General features: G+C 36.9%; 1 protein-coding gene across 8 annotated transcripts in view; it reads left to right on the forward strand.

Annotated features, from left to right (window-relative positions):
- Positions 1-227: 227 nt before the first annotated feature.
- COA1 (cytochrome c oxidase assembly factor 1) overlaps positions 228-23,851 on the forward strand; it is a 129,462-nt gene continuing 105,838 nt past the window's right edge. For 6 of the 8 annotated variants that reach the window (XM_087821064.1, XM_087821068.1, XM_087821070.1 and 3 more), the window contains exon 1: positions 228-372. The gene's annotated coding sequence lies outside the window, so the exon portion shown is untranslated. Of the gene's footprint in view, positions 373-468; positions 572-23,851 lie in introns of those variants that run through there. The other 2 variants (XM_087821065.1, XM_016212514.2) reach the window with 2 other exon arrangements.

A 23,851-nucleotide genomic window follows, 5' to 3' on the forward strand; every position in this document is an offset into this window, starting at 1 on the left:
TGGGCTACCGGGACCCAGAAAACAAAAAGCAGGATTTTGAGGAGGCGAACCCCTACCTGATATGAGCCCAAACATCTAGAAAGCTGAAGCCAGGCAGCCCGGGAGATATGAATACGGGGTCTGCAGCGGGGTCGCCGCTAAGTCCACACTGGGCAAGCAAATCCCGGATCCCAACGCTCTAGCCTAGCGAGGAGGAGACGCAGGAAGTCTCGACTGCTCCCCCCTCCCCCAGGCGTGCCGCCTGCCGGCTTTTTCCGTCCACTCGTCACATCCGACAGGAGCCCTCAAGACTTTTGCTGCGTGGTACTTATATTCTTGAGAAGCTAGATTCGCCCCGGGGAGAAATTCCTGGTCTCTTGTAGGCCCAGAAAGGTTTGTTTCAGCTGTCGGGTGGCTGCGTTTCCGTGCGGGGTGGGCTTCCGTAAAGGGAGGCCCCTGCGGGGTCACGGTTGGTTGGCTCCCGCGGCCGGGTCGCTTCCTCCCTCCTCTTCAAGTGGCGCCTGGAAACAGGCGGTAGGCTCCGCGCCTCTGGATGCTATTAGGGGCCCCCTCACCCTCGAGTTGTGAAACCGTGAGTAGCTAACCTTGTCCTTGTCCTTCAGTCCTTGCTAAGATGTCTCAGGATTACAGTTATGAAGATTTGGGGTCCTCTGAAGAGGTGTGACTGGGCACTTTGTTGGTGTTCCTAAGTTACTACACTGTGAGAAGCACCCTGTCCAGATGATGGTAGAATTTTCTGGCTCAGTGGTCATAATTCTTTTTGTCCCGACCACACTTGAGCTCCATACTGGGCTGACTGTACAAATGATTTTCCTTGTAGGGGATGGTGCACGTATATGTGCATGTATGAGTGTCAGTCTTTGTGTATGTGAGAGTGTGTGTGTGTGTGTGTGTGTGTTAGCGCGCGCACGCTGTATACTGAGTGTAATTATTAAAACCTATTAAGATTCTTATATTTTGATACTTGCTTCTCCTTTGTCTTCCCCTATCTTCTCCCCATTCTCACCTGAGGGGTTTTGCTCTACTTCAAGGTATTCTATTGGTCTATTTCAACTTTGGATAGAAATAGCAACTCTCTATTTAAACCGCACATTTAAAAAGCAGCCTCTGTTCCTCCTCTGCTCAAAATCTACTGGCATTTCCATTGATTCAGGTAAATAAAAGGTCCTTAGCCTGGCCGAAGACCCTTCAAGGTCGTGGTTCTGCTGAATTTCTCAGTCTCATCTCCTTTCACGGAAAACACACGTAAACATACACATAACTTCATGCCAACCTGCAGCAATTTCATCACTTTGGGTATGACAGATTTATAATGGTTTACCCATGCTTTGAAATTTACATTTTCATTTAGTCAAAATTTATTGAATGCCTAATATTGCCAAACACTGTTTTAGGAGGTGAGGATATCATGGGGAGAAAATACAGTTTATACTCCTTTAAAAAAATAAATAACAGCTTAATTGTGATATAGCTCACATACTCTAGAACTAACCCATTTTAAGTGTACATTGATTTTTTTAGTGTGTTCACAGGATGTACAGGCATCAACAGTTAACCTAAAAATAAAATGTCCTTCAAAGTGAGAGGCAAGAAGCATTTATTTGTGACCAAAGGGTAGCTAATAGGGAAGCATTTATTCAGGCAGAAGCCCAGAGGTATTTATGAGAAAGGGAAGGGGAACAATTACATCAACAGAAGGAAGGCATTTCTGTTGGAGCAGATAAATTAAGATAGTGATGCTAATTCTAAACAATATTTTTAATTTTCAGTTCAGATGTCATCAATCCAGTAGTCATAATATATGCTTTCTTGTTATCTTTGTAAAGAGTTCTTTGGAGCACAATGTTGTTTCCCATCCATTCTAACGATTATTTTGCTCTGTTTTACCACTCCAAGATCTGAGGCATAAGACACACAAGGCAGTTCTTCTGGGATGGCAACTCCGGCTGCATTTTAATGGGGCTCCATTTATATATGTACATTTTTTTTACACCATGATCAAATTTAAAACATTTTCATCACCCCCAAAAGACACCCTGAACCCATTAGCAGTGTCTTCTGATTTCCTCCCCAATCCCACTGTACTCCTAGCCCTAAGGAACTACTAATCTGTCTATATATTTGCCTACTCTGGATAATTTATATAAATGAAATCGTACAGTGTGTAGTCTTTTTTGTCTTCTTTCACTTAACATTCATGTCATCCATGTTGTAGCAGGTATCAGTACTTCATTTTTTTTATTGCTAGGTAATATTTCATTTTATGGATATACCACCACTTATTTATCCATGGGTCAGTTGATGGATGTTAGGATTGTTTTGGCTAATATGAATAATGCTGCTATAAACATTCATGTATAAGTTTTTATGCAAACATCATGTTTTCATTTCTCTTGGGTATATACCTAGGAGTAGAACTGCTGGGTCTTACGGTAACATTATGTTTAACATTTTGAGGAACTGCCAGACTGTTTTCTAGAGCCACTGTACCATTTTATACTCCCATCAGCAGTATATGATGGTTCTGATTTCTCCACATCCTGATCAATATTGTCAATATTTGTCTTTTTTATTCTAGCCATCATAGTGGGTATGAAGTGTGTCTCATGGTTTTGATTTGCATTTTTCTGATGGCTAGTGATGCTCAACATCTTTTCATATGCTTATTGGCCATTTGTATATCTTCTTTAGAGAAATGTCTGTTCATATCCCTTGTTCATTTTTAATCAGGGTATTATTCTTTTCATCATTGAGTTGTAAGAATTCTTTATATATTCTAGATATAAGTCCCTTATCAGACATATGAAAGTCTTGTAGATTATGCTATAGTTCCTTTAAATGAAAAACACATGAGGTTAATATTTACTCTCTCTGAAGACCGTGTTTAAGGTCTGCAGGGGTAATTCAGTGAGTAAGTTGAGCAACAAGTGCTGTATGTGGAAGACCAGGCCCAGGAAAAAAAGCTGTAAAGAATGTGTGAACAGCATTTTGAGATTAGAAAAAACGAAGCAGGAAGATATAGTTTATATAATTTGTTCATTCCCTATTGAATTTTGTGTTTTCCTTATTGACTTGTAACAGTTCTCTGAATAGGGATATTATCCTACTGACTGTTGGATTTATGGCAGATATTTTCAGTCTATTTGCCTGCTGAATTTTGTTTTTTATCTTTTACTATACTGATGTTTCACATTTTTTGTATTCAGGGCTGTCAGTGTTTTCCTTTTTTTTAAAATTAAGTTTATTGGGGTGACATTGGTTAATATGATCATATAGGTTTCAGGTGTGGGTTTCTGTGTTACTAGATCTGTATATTGCACTGTGTGCCCACCACCCAAAGTCAAATCTTCTCCCGCCACTATATATTAGGACCTTCTTCACTACCCACCCTTTCCCTCTGTCAACCACCACACTGCTGTTTGTGTCCATGAGTTTGAGTTTTATATCCCACTTAGGAGTGAAATCACATGGTTTTTAGCTTTTTCTGACTGATTATTTCACTTAGCATAATATTCTCAAGGTCCATCCATGTTGTAGCAAATGGCAGTATTTCATCCTTTCTTATGGCTGAGTAGTACCATTGTGTACATGTACCACACCTTCTTTATCCAGTCCTCTATCACAGAGCACTTAGGTTGTTTCCATGTCTTGGCCACTGTGAATAATGCTGCAGTGAACATAGACAACCAAGTGTTTGCTTTTAAAAGGCTTGTGGGTGGTAGTTTGGAATACTGCTGTTAAATTATATGAGTTACAGAAACTGATTTAGGAGTTCCCTGGGTTAGTGTGACAATTGAGTTCCTAGTACATATTTAACTTAGAGTGTTTATTATTTTAGACATTGCCCCCTTATCTCCCTGCCATTGAAGAATATTCTGTAATCTGCTTTAGCTTTGTTGTTTCATTTAATTTTTTATTTCAAACAGACTTGTAGAAGTTATTCCTTTATTCTTTCATTCATATTTAATACACTGTATTAAATTTGTAAAAACTATACTGGACAGTTGGTCATCAAATAGTGGTACTTATTTTATGCTAACGGAAGTTTATTTGAGGATTTAATATGTACAGAGCTTGAATGTAACTATGTTGGTTCTATATTGATAGGGGCATGTTGGGAATAACAGTTTTATAAAATCTTATTAACATTATTTTGATATTTTTCTCATTTCATGGGTTTAAAGGTCATGGTAATTCAAATATTTTTAAGGCTGCTGAACATTTTGAGAAACTGAGGAAAGCTATATTACCATAGCCCTCTAAAAAAGTTCCATCTCTTTATTTTACATACAATTTCGAGGTTTCATTATCTTCCTATGGCCTGATTTGTTAGGAGGATTTTATTTTTCTTGTTCTGTTGTTTAAGTTGTGGTAAAATATACATAACATGAAGTTTAGCATCTTAACCATTTTTAAAAAAATATATGTCTTTATTGATTTCAGAGAGAGAGAAGGAGAAGGAGAGAGAAAAAAAAAAAATCAATGATGAGTCATTGATTGGCTGCCTCCTGTACGCCCCCTCCTGGGGATTGAGCCCACAACCTGGGCTTGTGCCCTGACTGGTAATCGAACCTCAATCTCCTGGATCAAAAATCGATGCTCAACCACTGAGCCACTCTGGCCAGGCTTTTAATCATTTTTAGGTATATAATTCAGTAATGTTAAATACATTCATATTGTTTTGCAACTATCCCAGCCATTCTCTCCACATCTTTATCTTCCCAAACTAAAACTCTCTATCCATTCAATAACTCCTCATCTTCTCCCCACCACCCAGCCCCTGGCAACCACCATTCTGCTTTTTGTCTCTATGAGTTTGACTGTTCTACGTATCGCCTATAAGGTGCTCTTGGCACCTTATAGCATTTGGCATCTACAATGTACTGGAAAGTTCCCCAGATGGATTTGGGTGCTATAGACCCTTGGAACTTGAACATAGCTTAGATTTATATGTGACTTGCTTAGTATCCCATAAATACCAAGATTACACAGATGCTAAGCACCCAGCTCAACCTGTTTATACTCTAGCTTTTTGAGAGAGGCAAAACACAATAAAATAAAAATGCCTTTATAAGACTTCTTTTCCAGTTACCAGAATCTAAGGTAAATACTGATTCCTAGTTTCCAGTAATAGATGGTTACCTGTCATCAGACCTGTCTATGCTAGGGTCAGAGTGAGGTAGTGAGAGCACCATTATTATTGAGATGAGGTGTATCCTGATTATAGTAGTGGTTACACAAATCTGTACATGAGTTAAAGTTCATAGAACTGTAAACCAAAATGCAAAATAGTCAATTTTACTGTGTGCTAATTTTTAAAAAGATACAGAATAAGAGGATAAAAAGGAAAATCATAAAACATTAGAACACAAAAGTATTGACAGAAAATTGAACAGTTTTGCCATTTTTAGCCCAAAGGCCTAAAGCCCAAACAAAATTAGACAGGTCCTAATCTGACACAGTATGTTGAAATTTTTAAATATAGACCTAGAAGTGTTTCTTAAAGCTACCAATATGTACTAGAAGTATTTAAATATGTTTCCATATTTCATATTTCAAAAACATATTAAATTGGCAAAACCTGAATTTTCTGGGAATACTTCACATTCTAACCTCTTATGATTTTTCCCTGTTTTAAAAAAATATATGGTACTATTTTTATTCTTATTCAGTGTATTTTTAAAAATATTATCATAAAGTAAAATTGACAATTTTGCCTTTCGGTTTACAGTTCTATGAATTTTATAGATTTGTGGATACACCTCATTTCAAAATCTCTCATGCTATCTTTTCATGGTTACATCTTTCCCTCGCCCAAGTAACCAAAACCAAAAAGTAAATATCATTGTTTGCTTTTTAATTGTGGAAATCAGTGAAGTTGAATTTTTTTCTTTTCCATTTACTAATGGTTTTATCCAAGTGTAATGGGCTAGAAAGGACAAAATCAACTTAGTTTCTTTCTTTTTAAAAACTTTTTTCAATTGCAGCTTATATTCAATATTATTTTATATTAGTTTCAGGTGTACAACATAGTGATTAGACAATCACATATTTTACAAAATGTTCCCTCTGATATTTCCAGTACCCAGCTGGCACTGTGCAGGTACATAGTTATTACAATATTATTGACTATATTCCCTGTGCTGTACTTTATATCCCCATAACTGTTGTGTAACTACCAAGCTGAATCCCTTCACCTTTTTCATCTAGTCCCTTAATCCTCCCCTTCTGCAACCATTAGTCTGCTCTCTTTTTTTTCTTTCAGAAACTTAAAACTTGATTAGAAATAAAACCATTTTTCTAGTGATATCTTCCAGCAGGTGGCAGTGTTATGCGATAATAGGACATTAATAAAGATTATGAGGCTTGTCAGCTGAAAAATAATTGCTTTAAGTTTTCACTTCAGAAAACCAGGACAGTTAATTAAAAGTTAACATTTATCTCTTGAATCTATTTACTTGGATTCATTCCAAAATCTGTCCTACTCTTGTAATATTCCTAGCAAAACAAGCTGTGGATAAAAGCACCCTTAATACTTATATATTTATTTTCAAATGGTTTTAAATGTTTGCAGAGTTATTGGTTAACTCTTTACTTAAGGTTAACCTTTGTGGCATGAATAACTCCACTGTTAAGATGAATCTGTGAGTCATAGAACCTTACCAGTGAGACTTACGGTATTTTATGTTCCAGCTTTTTCTGTTACATGTAGGAACCCCATCTATGACATTCCTCACAATTGGTAGCATTAATTAATCAGCAAATGGAGCAGATGCAGAAGAAAAATACAGATTTCGATGGTCAGCATCCTGAGTTTGAAGCTTTAATGGAGATATGCAGTGGGAAATGATGACGTGGAACTTGTGAGACATTCACACTGAGATGACTCATAGGCTTTCAAACGTAACCCACCCAAATAGGGATTCCCTTTTTCCTTACACTTCCAGCAAGTTACATCTGGCAGTATATTACTTCTCTGGAACTGGAACCACCATTTATCCAGATGCTCATGGAAGATGTCTCTGACCATCTTTAAAATCTCTCAACATATTCTTTATTCTACCTCTTAAGAAGAGTTTCTCAAATGTCATTTCATTTCTTCCTCTATAATCCTAGTTCAAACTACTATTGTCTCTCTGGATACTGCTTCCTAATTGATCTGCTAAAAAGTATTATTACCTCCATTTTATTTTTCATAGAAAAGCTATTTAATTTTTTTCTCTTTATTTTTTTCATCACCATTTATCCCCCATACCCTCTTCCACCTCCACCCCCCCCACCCTGTGATCACCACACTGTTGTCCATGAGTTCTTTGTCTTTTTTTCTAAATCTTTCTACCTCCCCAACATCCCCCACTCCCACCCTCACAACAGAGCTATCTGCCTATTGAGTCCGTCTCTGTTTTGCTTGTTAGTTCAGTTTGTTCATTAAATTCCACATATGAGTGAAATCATATGGTATTTGTCTTTCTCTGACTGGCTTATTTATTTCACTGAGCATAATGTTCTCCAGGTCCATCTTTTTTACAGCCGAGTAGCCCTAGTCCATTGTGTAAATGTACCATAGCTATTAAATTTATCCACTCATCTACTGATGGACACTTGGACTGCTTCCATATCTTGGCTATTGTAAATAACACCACAATGAACATTAGGGGTGCATATATTCTTTCTGATTGGTGTTTCAGGATTCTTAGGATATATTCCCAGAAGTGGAATTACTGGGTCATAAGGCAGTTCCATTTTTAATTTTTTTTTAATTACTGTTGTTTTTGTTTTTTAAAAATATATCTTTACTTATTTCAGAGAGAGGAAGGGAGAGGGAGAGAGAGAGTTGAAACATAAAGGATGAGAGAGTTGTCATTGATCAGCTGCCTCCTGCACTCCCCGACTGGGAATCGAGCCCGCAACCTGGGCATGTGCCCTGACTGGGAATCGAACCTCGATCTCCTGGATCTTAGGTTGCTGCTCAACCACTGAGCCACTCCTGGCCAGGCCCATTTTTAATTTTTTGAGGTAACTCCATACTCCTTTCCACAGTGGCTGTACCAATCTGCATTCTCACCAACAGTGCACAAGGGTTCCCTTTTAAAAGCTATTTCGAAAGATATAAAGTCTAATCATGTCAATCTGCTACTTGAAACTCTATTATTTACCATTATACTTAAAGTAAACCTGAAGTATTTAACTTCACCCAGCACGTTTCTCTCTCCTCCCAACCCTGTGATACGGCTTCTCTGCTTTCTGCTAAAGCCTTATATCATGTCTCTTTTCCCTTGTTCACTGTGTTCCATCCTGTCTGGTGTCCTCTTTGTTCCTTGATTGGGGGAGGTGAGGAGAATAGATGCCAGGTGACATGTTTTTAAGCCAACATGCATTTCAGGTAAGGAAAATATGCTTAATAATTAGGTTTATGACTTGGATATTTTAATAGCAATGAGGAACTCATCACTTCATCACTCATAATAAATAAAGGGACAAATGAACATCTGAGTGCAGAGTCTGTGTGGAAAAAAATTACATTCCAACTGACAAAATGATATTTAGGACCAGGCAGTTTTTACCCATAATATTCCTTTATATTTAGTAGTTTCTACTCAGTATGCCTAAAATGACTTTATTTTTATAATTTCATCCTTCTAGCATTTAATTATGTGTTAACTTTATTTTTCATGTGTTAACCTTGCCTAAGCAACCAGTTGGACTGCAAAACTATGTAGGGCTTAGATGCTGTTAGCATCATCCCAAAAAAGTGATGGTTTTGCAGCCTGTTCTTGAGTCTGTTTTTTGCCAAGGCAGTTAATTCCTTCCTTCTTGGGATAATTTTGTGTGCTAAGAAATTCTTCTCAATCCTGTACCTAGTCTCTGGCCTGCAGTTTCACATACTGGTTCTAGTTTTCCACAGAGGCATAGAGAACAAGCCTAACTTCTCTTACCCCATTTGCCTTTTAGCTGTTGAAGTAGCTGTTGTAGCCCCTAGAATTTTCTTTTAGATAAACATCTTCAGCTTCTTTTACTATTTCTAGCTGTATTTACTATTCTGGGCACTCCCTAGAGATTATCCTCTAGTTCAGTGTTTGAAGGTGTAATTTTGGGCCTGCTTGCATCTGAATCACTTAAGATACTTGTTTTAACAACTCCTGTGGGATTAAGATGGTAGATTGACTGGGGGAGGGAGGGAATAAATGGTGACGGGAGACTGGGTGGTGAACACACAATACAATTTAGAGATACGGTATTACAGAATTGTACACTTGAAACTTATATAATTTTATTAACTAGTGTCACCCCAATAAATTCAATAAAAATTGTGATGCTTCTTGTCAGTTGGAAAACAATTGCTTTAAGTTTTCACTTCAGAAAATCAGGACAGTTAATTAAGAGTTAATATTTAACTCTTTTTTTTTTTAATATATCCTTATTGATTTCAGAGAGAGGAAAGGAGAGGGAGAGAGAGAGAGATAGAAACATCAATGATGAGAGAGTCATTGATCGAGCCCACAATTCCCAGGCATGTGCCCTGACCGGGAATCGAACCCCGATTGCCTGAATCCCAGGTCAACGCTCAACCGCTGAGCCACGCCCGACCGGGCTATTTAACTCTTTAATCTATTTAAAAAGATGATGGATTGAATTTTCAAATCTTACTCCCTATTGAAACCCTCCTAAAGCTACAGTAAAACCCCAAAAGGACAACAGCATCAAGAAAGGAGACAATAGCAATACAATTTAGAAAACTGAATAGCCCAAGAATGAGTGCAAATAAACTTAGATGCCCAGGACTCATAGGCAACCTAAGTTGGCAGAGGGAAAAATCAAAACCAATCATATTTGCCTTGTAAATCCTCAAAAAACTCAAGAACTGCAATACCAGTTATTTCTTGAAATTGGGATACAGGGAGATAAAATAAGGAAGATTGGGTGAATATTGCTGAGAAGTAACTCTCCCAATGGATGCTGTTCACCTTGGGACACGTTTTGAAAGTTCAAAGCAGATAATTTCTGGATAAAGTAGCATTTCCATAAGGGAAGGCATTCCTAGCATTTCTCAGGATATTTGTGTTTATTTGAATCCCAAATCCTGAAGAAAGTCATTTATATAAAGTAAAGAAACAAAAAATAAACTCTACTGGAGTATTAAACCTCAACAGTCAGTATTTTGGGATACCATTCGTTCTAAGAGCTCCACTGACATTCAGGGGAAAGCAAAAGCAAGCCAAGCAGACACACTGTGTAGAATGTAAAGGTGTACATTTCTGGGAACTGGGACAGGAGCACCTAGGAAAAAATCATGATCTAAGCATCAGACTTACTTGTAGCTGTTGCTATGTTATATATATATATATGTGTATATATATATATATATATGTATATATATATATATATATGTTTATGTGTCCGCCCTGCTGCTAACAGTGAGTTATAAATAGAATAAATATTAGGGTTATATGCATATTATATTTCATATAGATCCTATGAGCAGACATAACAAGTTTGGGAGTTAAGTAAATCTGTAAATTAGGAGTTACAACGCGTTATTCTGTTTAGTACTGTTAATCTTGCTATGAGATTTCAAGTCATTATGTAAATACTACCCAATAATATTTGTTGGTGTTTTTGAGTTCAGAATATTCACTGTAGACTACAGTTTTTTGTAAATACTTTACAAAGGAAATGCAAAGAAGGTATGAATGTTTTTGTGAATAATCCCACATTTATGAACTTAATCTAAAAGCCGAATTAGTAAAAGCAATATTAATTTCAAAGGCAAAACCAAAGTCAGTAAGCAGACAAAATAGTTTATCATTAAGTAAAGAAGCTTACGTGAAGCAACTTGTAACATAACACTCAATGTGAAAATGCCTTTTAATACATTCTGAATTTGACCAATGTCACCACAAAAGGAATGAACTTTTTTCACATCTGGAATATTTGTCAAGAAAGACTATTGAACAGGGCAAGTAATACATGGCATATTTAAAATTTTTATTTTAAGAATGATCACTTCAAAATATTTATAGTATTTTTTGGTTTTTACAAGGATTTTTGACATTTATTTTATATTAATGTTCCTATTAAGATCTTTTGTCAGATTTTTGGAGATATAATTAACATATAACATTGTGTAATATTAAGGTATACAAAATGATGATTTGATACATTTATATATTTTGTAAGAATTACTTATAAGAGGGTTTGTTACTTGTGCTTCTGGTGTCATATTTTTAAAAAACATTGCCAAGACTGCTATCAAGGAGCTTTTTTCCTATGTTATTTGATAGAAGTTTTATGGTTTAAGGCCTTACATTTAAGTCTTTAATCCATTTCTGAGTTAATTTTTATGAGTGGTGTAAGATAGGGTTTTGCTTTCACTCATTTGCATGTAACTATCCAGTTTTCCCAATGACATTTATTGAGTAAACAATTTTTTTTGAAAGATTTATTTAAAACTTTATTTTTACTGTTGACACTGTTACAGAAGTCCCCATTTTACCCCCTTTGTCCACCTTCACCCAGCCCCTGCTAATCCTTTCCCTCTGGCCACCATCTCACTGTTGTCTGTGTCTGTAGGTTATACTTCTATATTCTTTGGCTAATCTCTTCACCTTCTTTCATCCAGTCGCCCCTATAGTTTTCCGAATACAGGTCTTTTACCACCTTGATTAAATTTATTCCTAAGTACCTTATTTTATTTGTTGCAATAGTATTTGGGATTGTTTCCTTAGTTTCTCTTTCTGATAATTCATTATTGGTGTATAAAAATGCCATCGATTTTTGGATATTAATTTTGTATCCTGCTGGAGTCTTTAGGGTTTTTTATGTACAACATCATGTCATCTGTGAAGAATGACTGTTTTACTTCCTCTTTTCCAATTTTGATGCCCTTTATTTATTATTCTTGTCTATTTGCTGTGGCTAGGACTTCAACTACTATGTTGAATAAGAATTGTGAAAGCGGACATCCCTGTCTTGTTCCTGATCTTAAGGGAAATGCTTTTAGTTTTTGCCCATTGAGTATGATATTCACGCTAGGTTTTTCATATATGGACTTTATTAGGTTGAGATATCCCTCCATTTCTACTTTGCTGAAAGTTTTTATCATGAATGGGTGCTGGATTTTATTGAATGCTTTTCTGCATCTATTGATATGATCATGTGATTTTTATATTTCATTTTGTTTATGTGAGGTATCACATTTATTAATTTGCAAGTATTATACCAACCTTGCATCCCAGGAATAAATCCCTCTTGATCATGGTGTATACTTTTTTTAATGTATTGCTGAATCCGGTTTGCTAATATTTTTTTGAGGATTTTAGCATTTATGTTCATCAGGGATATTGGTCTATAATTTTCTTTCTTTGTAGTATCTTTATCTGGTTTTGATACTAGGATAATGCTAGCCTTGTAAATAAAACAACTTAGAAGTATTCCCTCCTCTTGATTTTTTTTGTATAGTTTGAGGAGGATAGGTATTAGTTCTTCCTTGAATGTTTGGTAAAATTTGCCTGTAAAGCCATCTGGTCCAGGACTTGTTTTCTGGGTGTTTTTGTTGCTGTTGTTTTTTATATTAGTGCTTCAATTTCATTACTTGTTATCAACCTATTCAGGTTTTCTTATTCTTCCTGATTGAGTTTTTGAAGATTGTATGTATGTTTGTCCTAATTTGTCCATTTTGCCCAGATTGTCCAATTTGTTGGCAGATAGTTTTTCATAGTATTTTGTTAAAATCCTTTGTATTTCTGTTATGTCAGTTGTTACTTCTCTTTCATGTCTGAATTTATTTGTTTTGGTCCCCCCCCGCCCCCCATGAGTCTCGTTAATCTTGTATATCTGTTCAAAGAATCAGCTCTTGGTTTCATTGATCTGTTTAATTATTTTTTGTGTTTTTTTGTGGGGTTTTTTAGTCTCTGTCATTGATTTCTGCTCTGATCTTTATTATTTCCTTCCTTCTAGTTACTCTGGGCTTGTTTTGTTGATCTTTTTCTAGTTCTTCAGGTGTAGGGTTAGGTTGTTTATTTGAGATATTTCTTGCTTCTTGAGGTAGGTCTGTAATGCTGTGTATGAACTTTCTCTGGACTGCTTTCCTTTGTCCCATAGATTTGGGGTTGTTGTGTGTTCAGTTTCATTTGTTTCCAGGTAATTTTTTATTTTCTTGATTTCATTGGTAACCCATTCATGGTTTAATAACATGTTATTTAGCCTCAATTTATATGAATGTTTTTGGGATTTTTGTTTTTTTTATTGTTGTTTTCTAGTTCCATTCTATTCTGATCTGAGAAGATGCTTGATATGATTTCAATCTTCTTGAATATGTTAAGGTTGATTTTATGTTCTAACATGTTGCCTATTTTTGAGAATGTTCCATCTGCCCTTGAAAAGAATGTGTATTATGCTGCTTTGAAATGAAATGTTTTGTAAATATCAATTTATCTAATATAGTGTGTTATTTAAGGTTGCTGTTTCCTTGTAGATTTTTTTTCTCTGAAAGATCTATCCATTGATGACAGTGAGGTATTAAAATCCCTTGCTCTGACCATATTGCTGTTGATCTCAACCTTAAAGTCTAGAAAGATATTCTTTGTATATTTAGTTGCTCCTATATTGGGTGTATATGTGATTACAAAGGCAATATCCTCTTGTTCTATCAGTCCCTTTAGTAGGGACTCTGAAGTCTCTTTGTCTCTTGTTATGGCCTTTGTTTTGAAGTCTGTTTTGTCATATGTAAGTATTGCTTCCCCAGCTTTTTCTTTTTCATTTCCATTTGCATGGAATATTTTTTTTCCATCACTTCTCCTTCATCCTGTGTGAATCTTTTGTTTTGAGCTGGGTCTCTTGTAGACAGCATATATATGGGTCATATTCTCTTATTTGTTCAGCTACCATATGCATTTGGATTGGAGCATTTAATTAAGATACATTTATCTTTATTGATAGGTACTTATTTATTGCCATTTTTTTCTTTTTAACATTTCCTGCAGTACTGTTTTGGTGGTAATGAGTATCTTTAGCGCAGCCCCTCTTTTTTTTCTGACAAAGAAGCTCTTTGCGTTGCCTTCAATTTTAAATGATAGTCTTGCTGCATAGAGTAGTGTTGTTTGCAGTTCTTCCTTACTTCATGCCAATCCCTTCTGGCATGAAGTGTTTCTGTTGAGATATCAGCTGACAGCCTTACGGGAACTCCCTTGTAAGTAACTAACTGTCTCTCTTGCACCTTTAAGATTCTCTCTTTGTCTTTAACCTTTGCCATTTTAATTATGATGTGTCTTGGTTTGAATCTCTTTGGGTTCATCTTCATTGGGACTGTCTGTGCATCCTGAACTTAAGTGATTTTTTTCCTTTTACCAGGTTAGGAAAGTTTTCTGCTGTAATTTCTCCAAACAGTTTATCCCTTGCTCACTTTCTTCTCCTCCTGGAACCCCTATCATACAGGTGTTGTTATATTTCACATTATTCCGAAGTTCCCTTTAACTATCGTCATTCTTTCAAATTCTTTTTTCCTTCTGCTGTTCTAATTGGGTGTGTTTTTACCTTCCTTGTCTTCCAAGTCACTGATTTGATCATTTGCTTCATCCAACTTATTTTTTATTCCTTCTAGTGCATTCTTTTTTTAATCATCAACTAAGGATATTTTTTCCATTGCTTTTCAGAGAGAGAGAGAGATGTGAGAGAGACACGTTGATTGGTTGCCCCCTGCACGCACCTCAACTGGTGCCAGGGGTCACTAAGTTTCTTGATCACTCTTATAACCATTACTTTGAACTCTATATCTGATAAATTGCTTGCCTCCATTTCTTTTAGGTCTTTTTCTGGAGATTCTTCATGTTCTTTCATTTGGGGCATGTTTCTTTGGCTTTCAATTTTTGCTGTCTCTTTGTTTGTTTCTATGTAATAGATAGAGCTGCTATGCTTACCAGACTTCATGGGGTGGCTATATGTAGTAGGTGTCCTGTGGGACCCAGTGATGCAATATCCTTGACCTCTGGTCTGGGTGCTCTAGCAGTGTCCCTCTGTGGGTTATGTTGGCCCTCCTGTTTTAATTGGATCTTGATTGCTGTTAGCCTGTACATGGGTCGGATCAACTGTCAGGCTGGCAGACTGTGAGGCTTAACCCCAACCACAGTGTGCAAGATGCTGTGCTGGTGCAGTCTTGAGGTGTCATGTGGGGCTCAGTGGCACAGTCTTTCAAATAACCTGAGCTCAGTTCTCCAGGAATGTTTCTTGTGGGTTATATGCACCCCCTGTTGTAATCAAGGATTAAATGCTGTTAGCCCCTTCGTGGATGGAGTTAACCCTTCAGGCTGGGTGAGTAAAGGGGTAAATCTGTATCACTATGTATGAAACACTGTGCAGGGGCTGTCCCCGAAACAGGGTTGTTCCCAGTAGGGTCCGGTACCTGCCAGAATCACTCTTTTCATTGTGCCACTTGTGTGGCTAGTTGGGTAGAATTGTTGTGTTCTGATACCCACCTCTGGTTGTGTTAGTTCTGGGTCCACTTGGATAAGCTTTAGAAACAGGTCTCTCTCAGACGTTGTGTGTAACTTGCCTTGGCCTACCTGTCTGTAGTTATCACTCTGTTCCCTGTTTGTGTCTGTATCTACTGGACCTGAGTGTATGTGGGAGGGGCCAGTCTGTGTAAAAGAGTCAGTTTCTTCCAGCTCATAACTGGGGGTAGATCTATGAAAGGACCAAGGCTTCCTGAGGTCTGCCTCCACCTGTCAGCTACTCTGCTTCCCCTGAGGTTACCTGGTCTTCCTACCGAGCCAGAGAGAGACTATTGGGTGAGCCTGGGTAGCCGAGATAAAGCTAGGGGCTCCCCTACTTGGGGATCACAGTCAGGCACTCAATGAGGGGAAGTTAGTTCCTGGTTCAAAGCCAAACCCCTCGGTGTCTGCCAGAGTCTCAAACCGTAGTTCCCCCTAGGGCTCCTCACTGCAGGTTCAGGTTGGGTACATCCAGCCATCTCCTCTGAGGAACAAGCTCAGCATCCCTGGGCTCAGGGGAATAGATCAGAGGAGTCTCCCATTGAGGATGATGCTGGCACAGCCCACAGGAGGGGCTAAGCCCTTTGTCCCGTTCCTAAACAATAGCCTCCAAGGGTCTCACTCTGAATGACCTTGCTCTGAGCTGCTCTCCTTTCCCCCCACGGAACTACACCCAGTGGAGTATCAAGGACTTGGCAGGTTGATATAGTCTCCCACTGAGGATGATGCCTGCAACCTGTAGGATGGGGGCAGGCACTTCTTTTCCTTCCTGGGGTACCACAGACTGAACTCACAGGAGAGCCAGAATTTGCCTCCCTGCAATGCAGCCACACAGCCCATATTCACATGTCTGGCTCCTGGACACAAACCTCCCCAGGAGACATAGTCTGAAAATTCTAGCTCTGTACATCTACCCCTCACCCCCTGTACATATACCACTGAGCCAAGCAGGACTGGCTGAAGGTCTGCCATGCATGGCACTCCAATCTCTTCGAGTGGCTTGTCTCTGTAGGGTAAGGCTGTAAAATTCCTGCTCTGCTGGTGCTTTGAACCCTGCAGGATGGGGCCAAAAGTCCAGCTCTCCTGCATGCCAGACCCAGCAGGACAGGGTTGAAATTCCCAGTCCTGTTCAGCTCCCCTACAGTGCCAAACCCAGCAGGACCTTGAGTAAACTGTCTTTTTCCAATGACTATTCTTGGCTCTCTTGTCAAATATTAGTTTACCATATTTGTATGGATTTAGTTCTGGGCTCTTTATTCTGTCTGTTCTATTGGCCTATGTATCTGCTTTTATGCCAATACCATAGTGTTTTGATTATTACTGCTTTATAATATAGTTAGAAATCAGGAAGTGTGATGCCTCCAGGTTAGCTCTTCTTTCTCAGGATTTCTCTGGCTATTCGTGGTCTTTTGTGATCCTATACAAATTTTATGATCTATGCCTGTGAAAAATGCCATTGGAATTTTCATAAGGATTGCATTAAAACTAGAGGTGGCTTTGGGTAGTATGACAATTTTAACAATGTTGAGTCTTCCAGTTCATAAACACAATACATTTTCATTTATTTGTGTCGTCTTCAATTTCTTTCATCAGTGTCATAGATTTTAGAGTACAGATCTTTTACCTCCTTGGCGAAATTTATTCTTAAGTATTTATTGTTATGGTGCTATTACAAAGGGGATTATTTTCTTTATTTCTTTGTCAGGTATTTCATTGTGAATATATAGAAATACATTGATTTCTTTATGTTGATTTTGTATCTTGTAACTTTGCTGAATTAGTTTTAACTCTGTGTGTGTGTGTGTGTGTGTGTGTGTGTGTGTGGTCTTCAGGATTTACTATATGTAAGATCATGTCCTCTGCAAACAGAATTTTCTTCTTGCTTTTTTTATTTGGATACATTTTATTTATTTTTCTTGATTAATTGCTCTAACTATGACTTCAGTACTGTGTGGAATAGGAATGGTGAGAGTGGGCATCTTTGTCTTATTCCTGCTGTTAGAAGAAAAGCTTTCTGCATTTCACTGTCGAGTATGATATTAGCTGTTGTCTTGTCATATATGCTTTTTCTTATGTTGATGTATGTTCCTTACATACCACATTTGTTGACAAATTTTAATCATGAAAGTATGTGCAATTTTTGTCAATGCTTTTTCTGCAGCTATGGAGGGTGATCATACAACTTTTATTCCTTATTCAGTTAAATCACATTCATTGATTTGTGGATGTTGAACAAGTACTTGTATCCCAGGGATAAATTGCACTTGATTACGGCCTATGACCTTTTAACGGGCTGTTTAGTATTGGGTTTGCTAATATTTTGTTGAAAAATTTTTTCATCCATATTCATCAGCTATACTGGCCTATAGTTTTCTTTTCTTGTAGTTTCCTTATCTGGGTTTGATATTGGTTAATGCATGCCTCATAAAATAAGTTTATGAGTGCTTCCTCCTCTTCAGTTATTTGCAAAAGTTTAGGAAGGATTGGCATTAATTCTTTGTCAAATGTTTAGTAGAATTAGCCTGGTCCTAGTTTTTTTGTTTGTTTTATTTTGTTTTGTCCCTTAGGGGTTTTTTGATTACTGATTCTATCTTACTTGTTATTGGTCTTCTCAGATTTTCTATATTTTTATGATTCAGTGTTGGTAGGTTGTATGTTCTAGGAATTTGTTTATTTCATCTAGATTATACAATTTGTGGTTTATAGTAGTCTCTTCTGATCCTTTGTATTTTTGTGGTATCAGATGTAATGTTTCCTCTTTCATTTCTGATTTTGAGTCTTCTCTCCTTTTTTTTCAGTCTGAATAAAGTATTGTAAGTTTTGTTTATTTTATTAAAAAAGTCAGCTCTTAGTTTTGTTGACTTATTGTTTTCTGGTACAAATTTTATTTATTCTGTTTTAATTTTTATTTTTTTCCTTCTGCTAACTTTGTGCTTAGTTTGGTCTTTTTAGTTCCTTTAGTCTGGTCTTTAGTTCCAAATTATTGTATTGTATAAGGTTAGGCTGATTTTTGAGATCTTTCTTTTTTCTTTCCTTTTTTTCTTTGTAATCCTCATTTGAGGATTCTTTTTTTATTGATATGAGAGAGAGAGAAAGGGGGAGGGAGAGAGAAACCTAGATATGAGAGGCGAATGTTAATAAGTTGCCTCCTGTATGTGCCCTGACCTGGGATTGAACCCGCAACCTAGGTATGTGCCCTGACTGGGAATCGAACCCGCAATGTTTTGTTTTGTTTTGTTTTGTTTAATATATCTTTATTGATTTCAGAAAGAGGAAGGGAGAGGGAGAGAGAGAAAAACATTAATGATGAGAGAGTCATTAATCAGCTGCCTCCTGCACACCCCTGACTGGGGATTGAGCCCACAACCTGGGCATATACCCTGACCGGGAATTGAACCTCAATCTCCTGGATCCTAGGTCGATGCTCAGCTGCTGAGCCACGCCGGCTGAGCCACAACGTTTTTGGTGTATGGGGCCACACTCCAACCAACTGAGCTACTCAGTCAGGGCGAGATCTTTCTTTTTTCTTAATGTAGGTGTTTATCACTATAAATTTCTCTTTTAAAACTGCTTGTGTTGCATCTATATATTTTGGTTTCCTGTGTTTGTTTTTTCATTTGTTTCAAGATATTTTTTAAATTTTTTTTTGAATTTTTCTTTGACCCTTTGGTCGTTCACAAATGTGTTATTTAACTTCTATACATTTGTGACCTTTTCCTTTTTCTTCCTGTTACTGATTTCTATAGTTCCATACCGTTTTGGTCAGAAAAAATACCTAGTATAATTTCAGTTTTCTTAAGTTTGTTGAGACTTGTATTTTTTGTTTTGTTTTGTTTTTTAAATTGATTTTAGAGAGAAGGAGGGAGGAAGAGAGAGACAGACACACAGTCAGAGATCTGTTGGTTGCCTCCCACACATGCCTCAACCAGGAATCAAGCCCACAACCTAGGTATGTGCCCTGACCTTGAATTGAAATGTAGTTCCATATGACTGCATTTTGTCATGGTACTACGCTCCAACCTACTGAGCCACACCAGTTAGGGCCCTGAGACTTGTTTTGCAACTGGACATATGATCTATCTTGGAGTATGCTTTGTGTATACTTGATACGAGCGTATATTCTGCTGCTTTTGGATTGAATGTTCTGTATATGTCTGGTAGATCTATTTGGTTTAATATATACTTAAATATTAATACATTGATTCCTTATTGGTTTGGTTTTTTGTGTCCTCAGTCTAATCATTGTTGCAAGTGAAATATTGAAGTCCCCTATTATATTTATATTTCCTGTTTCTCCCTTTATATCTGTTATTGTTTGTTTAATATATATTGTTTGTTTAATATATTGTTTTAATATATATGTAGGTGCCCCATTTGTTGGGTTCATATATGTGGTTGATATATCCTCTTGATGAATTGACTCCTTTACCATTATATAAAAACTTATTTGTCTCTGTTTCAGCGTTTGACTTAAAAGTCTTTCTTCTCTGAAATAAATGTAGAAACTGCTGCTCTTTTTTTAGTGTTCATATGCATGGAATATTTTTTTCATCCCTTCATTTTGAGCCTCTGTGTATACCTAAAGCAGAAGTTTGTCTTTATGCCTCACATAGTTGTGTTATGATGTTTACCCACGCAGCCACTCTGTGCCTTTTGATTAGAGAATTAACATTTTCACTTAAATCCATTTCATTTAAAACCATTATTGATAAGTAAAAATAGATTAATACCATGTTATTGTTTTCTAGCTGTTATGTAGTTCTTGCTGTTTTCCTTTGTGAATTGATTATCTCCATAGCTTTGATTCTCTACGAATTATCTTTAGTGTACGTACTGCAGGTTTTTGCTTCTTGTTTACTGTTAGACTTACATAAAGCATCTTATAGATACAAGTATTTTACACCAATAACAACTTAAATTTGATTGCATACAAAAACTACCGTTTTATTCCCCCCTTACCTTTTATATTTTCGATGTCACAGTTTGTAAGTCATTTACAAATTATTGTGGCTGTAGTTATTTTTAAACTTTTCTCCTTTAACCTTTATGCTAGAGTTAAGTATTACAGTATTAGAATATTGTAAATTTGACCATGAACAGTCAGGTGCTGCTTAATGACAAGGATACTTTCTGAGAAATGTGTCGTTAGGTGATTTTGTCATTGTGCAAGCGTCATAAAGTGTAGTTACACAAACCTAGGTGGTATAGCCTACTACACACTTAGGCTATATGGCATAGCCTATTGCTCCTACCATACAAGCCTGTACAGCGTGTATACAAAACAACAGGAGATTAAATCAAGTATAAGGGAAAATGACACAATCCAGAGACACTGTAAACAGATGTATGAGGCTGCTGCTAGAGTAATATGGCATATTGTTTTACAGAAAACTTTTATTTGATAAGTAGAAAGATTACACTAAAATGATGATTAAATGTATAGCATAGTGCCTGACCGGTGTGACTCAGCAGTTGAGCGTTGACCTAAGATCCAGGAGATCGAGGTTCTATTCCTGGTCAGGGCACATACCTGGGTTTCGAGCTCGATCCCCAGTTGGGGGGTGCAGGAGGCAGCTGATTAATGACTACTCTCTCATCATTGATGTTTCTATCTATCTTTCTCTCCCTTTCTCTGAATTCAATAAAGATGTATTTAAATATATATATATATATAGTATAGTAAATACATAAACCAGTAACATAGTCATTATCATTATCAAGTATGCACTGCCCATAATTGTATGTGCTATATTTTTTATAAAACTGGCAACTTAGTAGGCTTGTTTACACCATCATCACCACAAATACATGATTATTTATTTGCGCTAGGACCTTCAAATGGCTACAGAGTCACTAGGTGATAGGAATTTTTCAGCTCCATTATAATCTTATGAGACCAGTTGTATATGCAGTCTGTAGTTGACTGAAATGTCATTATGAGACACATGAGTGTATTTACATTTACCAGTGTGTTGTATATGTTTTCATATTAGTAATTAGTGTCCTTTTATTTCAGCTTGTAGAGCTCCTTTCATCATTTCTTATAAGCCACATATGGTGGTTAGAACTCTCAGCTTTTTTTGTTTGGGACTATCATTCTCTCTCACTTCTGAAGGACAACTTTGCCAGGTTCTCTGCCCCTTTTTCCTCTCTTCTCCTCTGGGACTACTATCGCTTATTTCTCTACATGGTATTCCATAGTTCACATAGGCATTCTCCCGTCTTTTTCATTCTCTGACTGGATAGTTTCAAAAATCATGTATTCTACTTTACAGATTCTTTCTTCTCCTTGATCCATTATCCTGTTGATATTCCTTATTGCTTTTTTCATTTTATACATTGTATTCTTCACCTCCAGAATTTTTTTGTCCCTTTTTTATGATTTCTATGTTAAATTTCTTTCTTTGTTCTATTTACTTATGCTTCCTCTGCCCCCTTTATTAAAAGCTATTGGAAGATGAGAAACACAGTAGCCTGCTCTCTCACCTATATTCCTGTTGTACATTGAAAAATGATACTAGCCTAAGCTACCCTACTAGAAGCCCTGATTGTTGTTAACCTATGATTTCTAGGATTCATGTCTTTACCTTCTAACTTTCAGAGAAGAATTCTGTTAACTTTCTGGAAAGCTCAGACTGAACAGTGATGCCAGACTGGAGTTTATCTTTCCCTATCCTTCCTTACCTACCTTCATTTATAAGGGAACACTGCCTTTGTGTTTCTAGGTTGTGATTTCTGTTCAGATTTTCAATTTTAAAAACATTCTTCAGCCGTGGCTGGTGTTGCCCAGTGCTTAGAGCTTTGGCCTGTGCAGTGAAGGGGCACAGCTTCGATTCCCAGTCAAGAGGACCTACCTGGGTTGCAGGTTTGATCCCTGGCCCTGGTCAGGGGGCATGCGGGAGGCAACCAATACATGTGTGTCTCTCATATGGATGTTTTTCTCCCTGCCTCTCTCTCTCTCTGCCTCTCTCCCCTTCCCTCATTCCCTCCTTCCCTTCCAGTCTCTTAAAATAAATGGGAAAATAGCCTTAGGTGAGAATTAACAACAACAACAACAAAACCCATATTTTTCAGAGATACATTTATTGTTATGTATTACAGGTAAAACTAATCAGAAAACTAAGGGAATGATTAATACAGAAGTCAGAATAATGATTATCTCAGGAGAGGAAAGGGGTTTGGAATCAGGTCCTTTAAGGGCCTGGTAATGATCTGTGTTTGAAATAGGTAGTGAATATAGGGGATTTTATTGCATTCATTTCTTTTCATATGCACACATAGATATTTTGTATATTCTTATATATGTTGGATACACATGAAAATAAACATAAAAGATATTTTGAGGTATAATTGTCCTATAGCATTATTAGTTTCAAGTGTTAATGTAATGATTTAATATTTATATATATTATGAAATGATCACCACAATAAGTTTAAACATTTGTCACCATAGTTACCGAGATTTACTCTCTTAGAAACTTTCAAATATGCAATACAGTATTACCATAGTCACCATGCCGTACATTTTATCACCATGACTTATTTATTTTACAACTTGAAACTTGTACTTTTTGACCACCTTTATTCTTTCACCCTGTCAGTATGAGGTGGAATCTCACTGTAGTGTTGATTTGCATTCCTTTAATAGCTAGTGAAGCTGAGTATCTTTTCACGTATCTGTTGGCCATTTGTATGTCTTTTGGGGGGGAAGTGTCTGTTTAGATCCTCTGTCCATTTTTAATTGGATTGTTTGTTTACTGTTGAGTTGTATGAGTTCCTTATACATATTGGATATTAACCCTTTGTCAGAACTGTTGTTTGCAGATATCATCACCCATTCAGTTGCTTGCCTTTTTGTTTCTGTTGTCAGTGTCTTTTGCTGTGCAGAAGGTTTTTAGTTTGATATAGTCCCATTCATTTACATTTGCCTTTACTTCCCTTGCTTTGGGATTAAATTCATAAATGTTCTCTATGACCAAGGTCCATAAGTTTAAGTACCTGTTTTCTTCTGTATAATTTATTGTTTCAGATGTCATGTTTGGGTCTTTGACCCACTTTAAATTAATTTTTGTAGATGGAGACAAACTGTAATCTAGTTTCATTCTTTAGCATGTGCCTTTCAATTTTCCTAGCACCACTTATTGAAGAGGCTTTCTTTTATCGATTGTATGTTTTTGGATCCTTTGTCAAAAATTATTTGCCCATATACATGTAGTTTTTTTTCTGGGTTTTCAGTTCTGTTCCATTGGTCTGTGTTTCTCTTCTTTGCCAATACCATTCTGTTTTGATTACTGTTGCTTTGTGGTATAATTGGAAGCCAGATAGTGTGATACCTCTGGCTTTGTTCTGTTTTCTCATTGCTTTGG

Source organism: Miniopterus natalensis, chromosome 10, assembly GCF_054644295.1.
Source record: "Miniopterus natalensis isolate mMinNat1 chromosome 10, mMinNat1.hap1, whole genome shotgun sequence".
Classification (NCBI taxonomy): Eukaryota; Metazoa; Chordata; class Mammalia; order Chiroptera; family Miniopteridae; genus Miniopterus; species Miniopterus natalensis.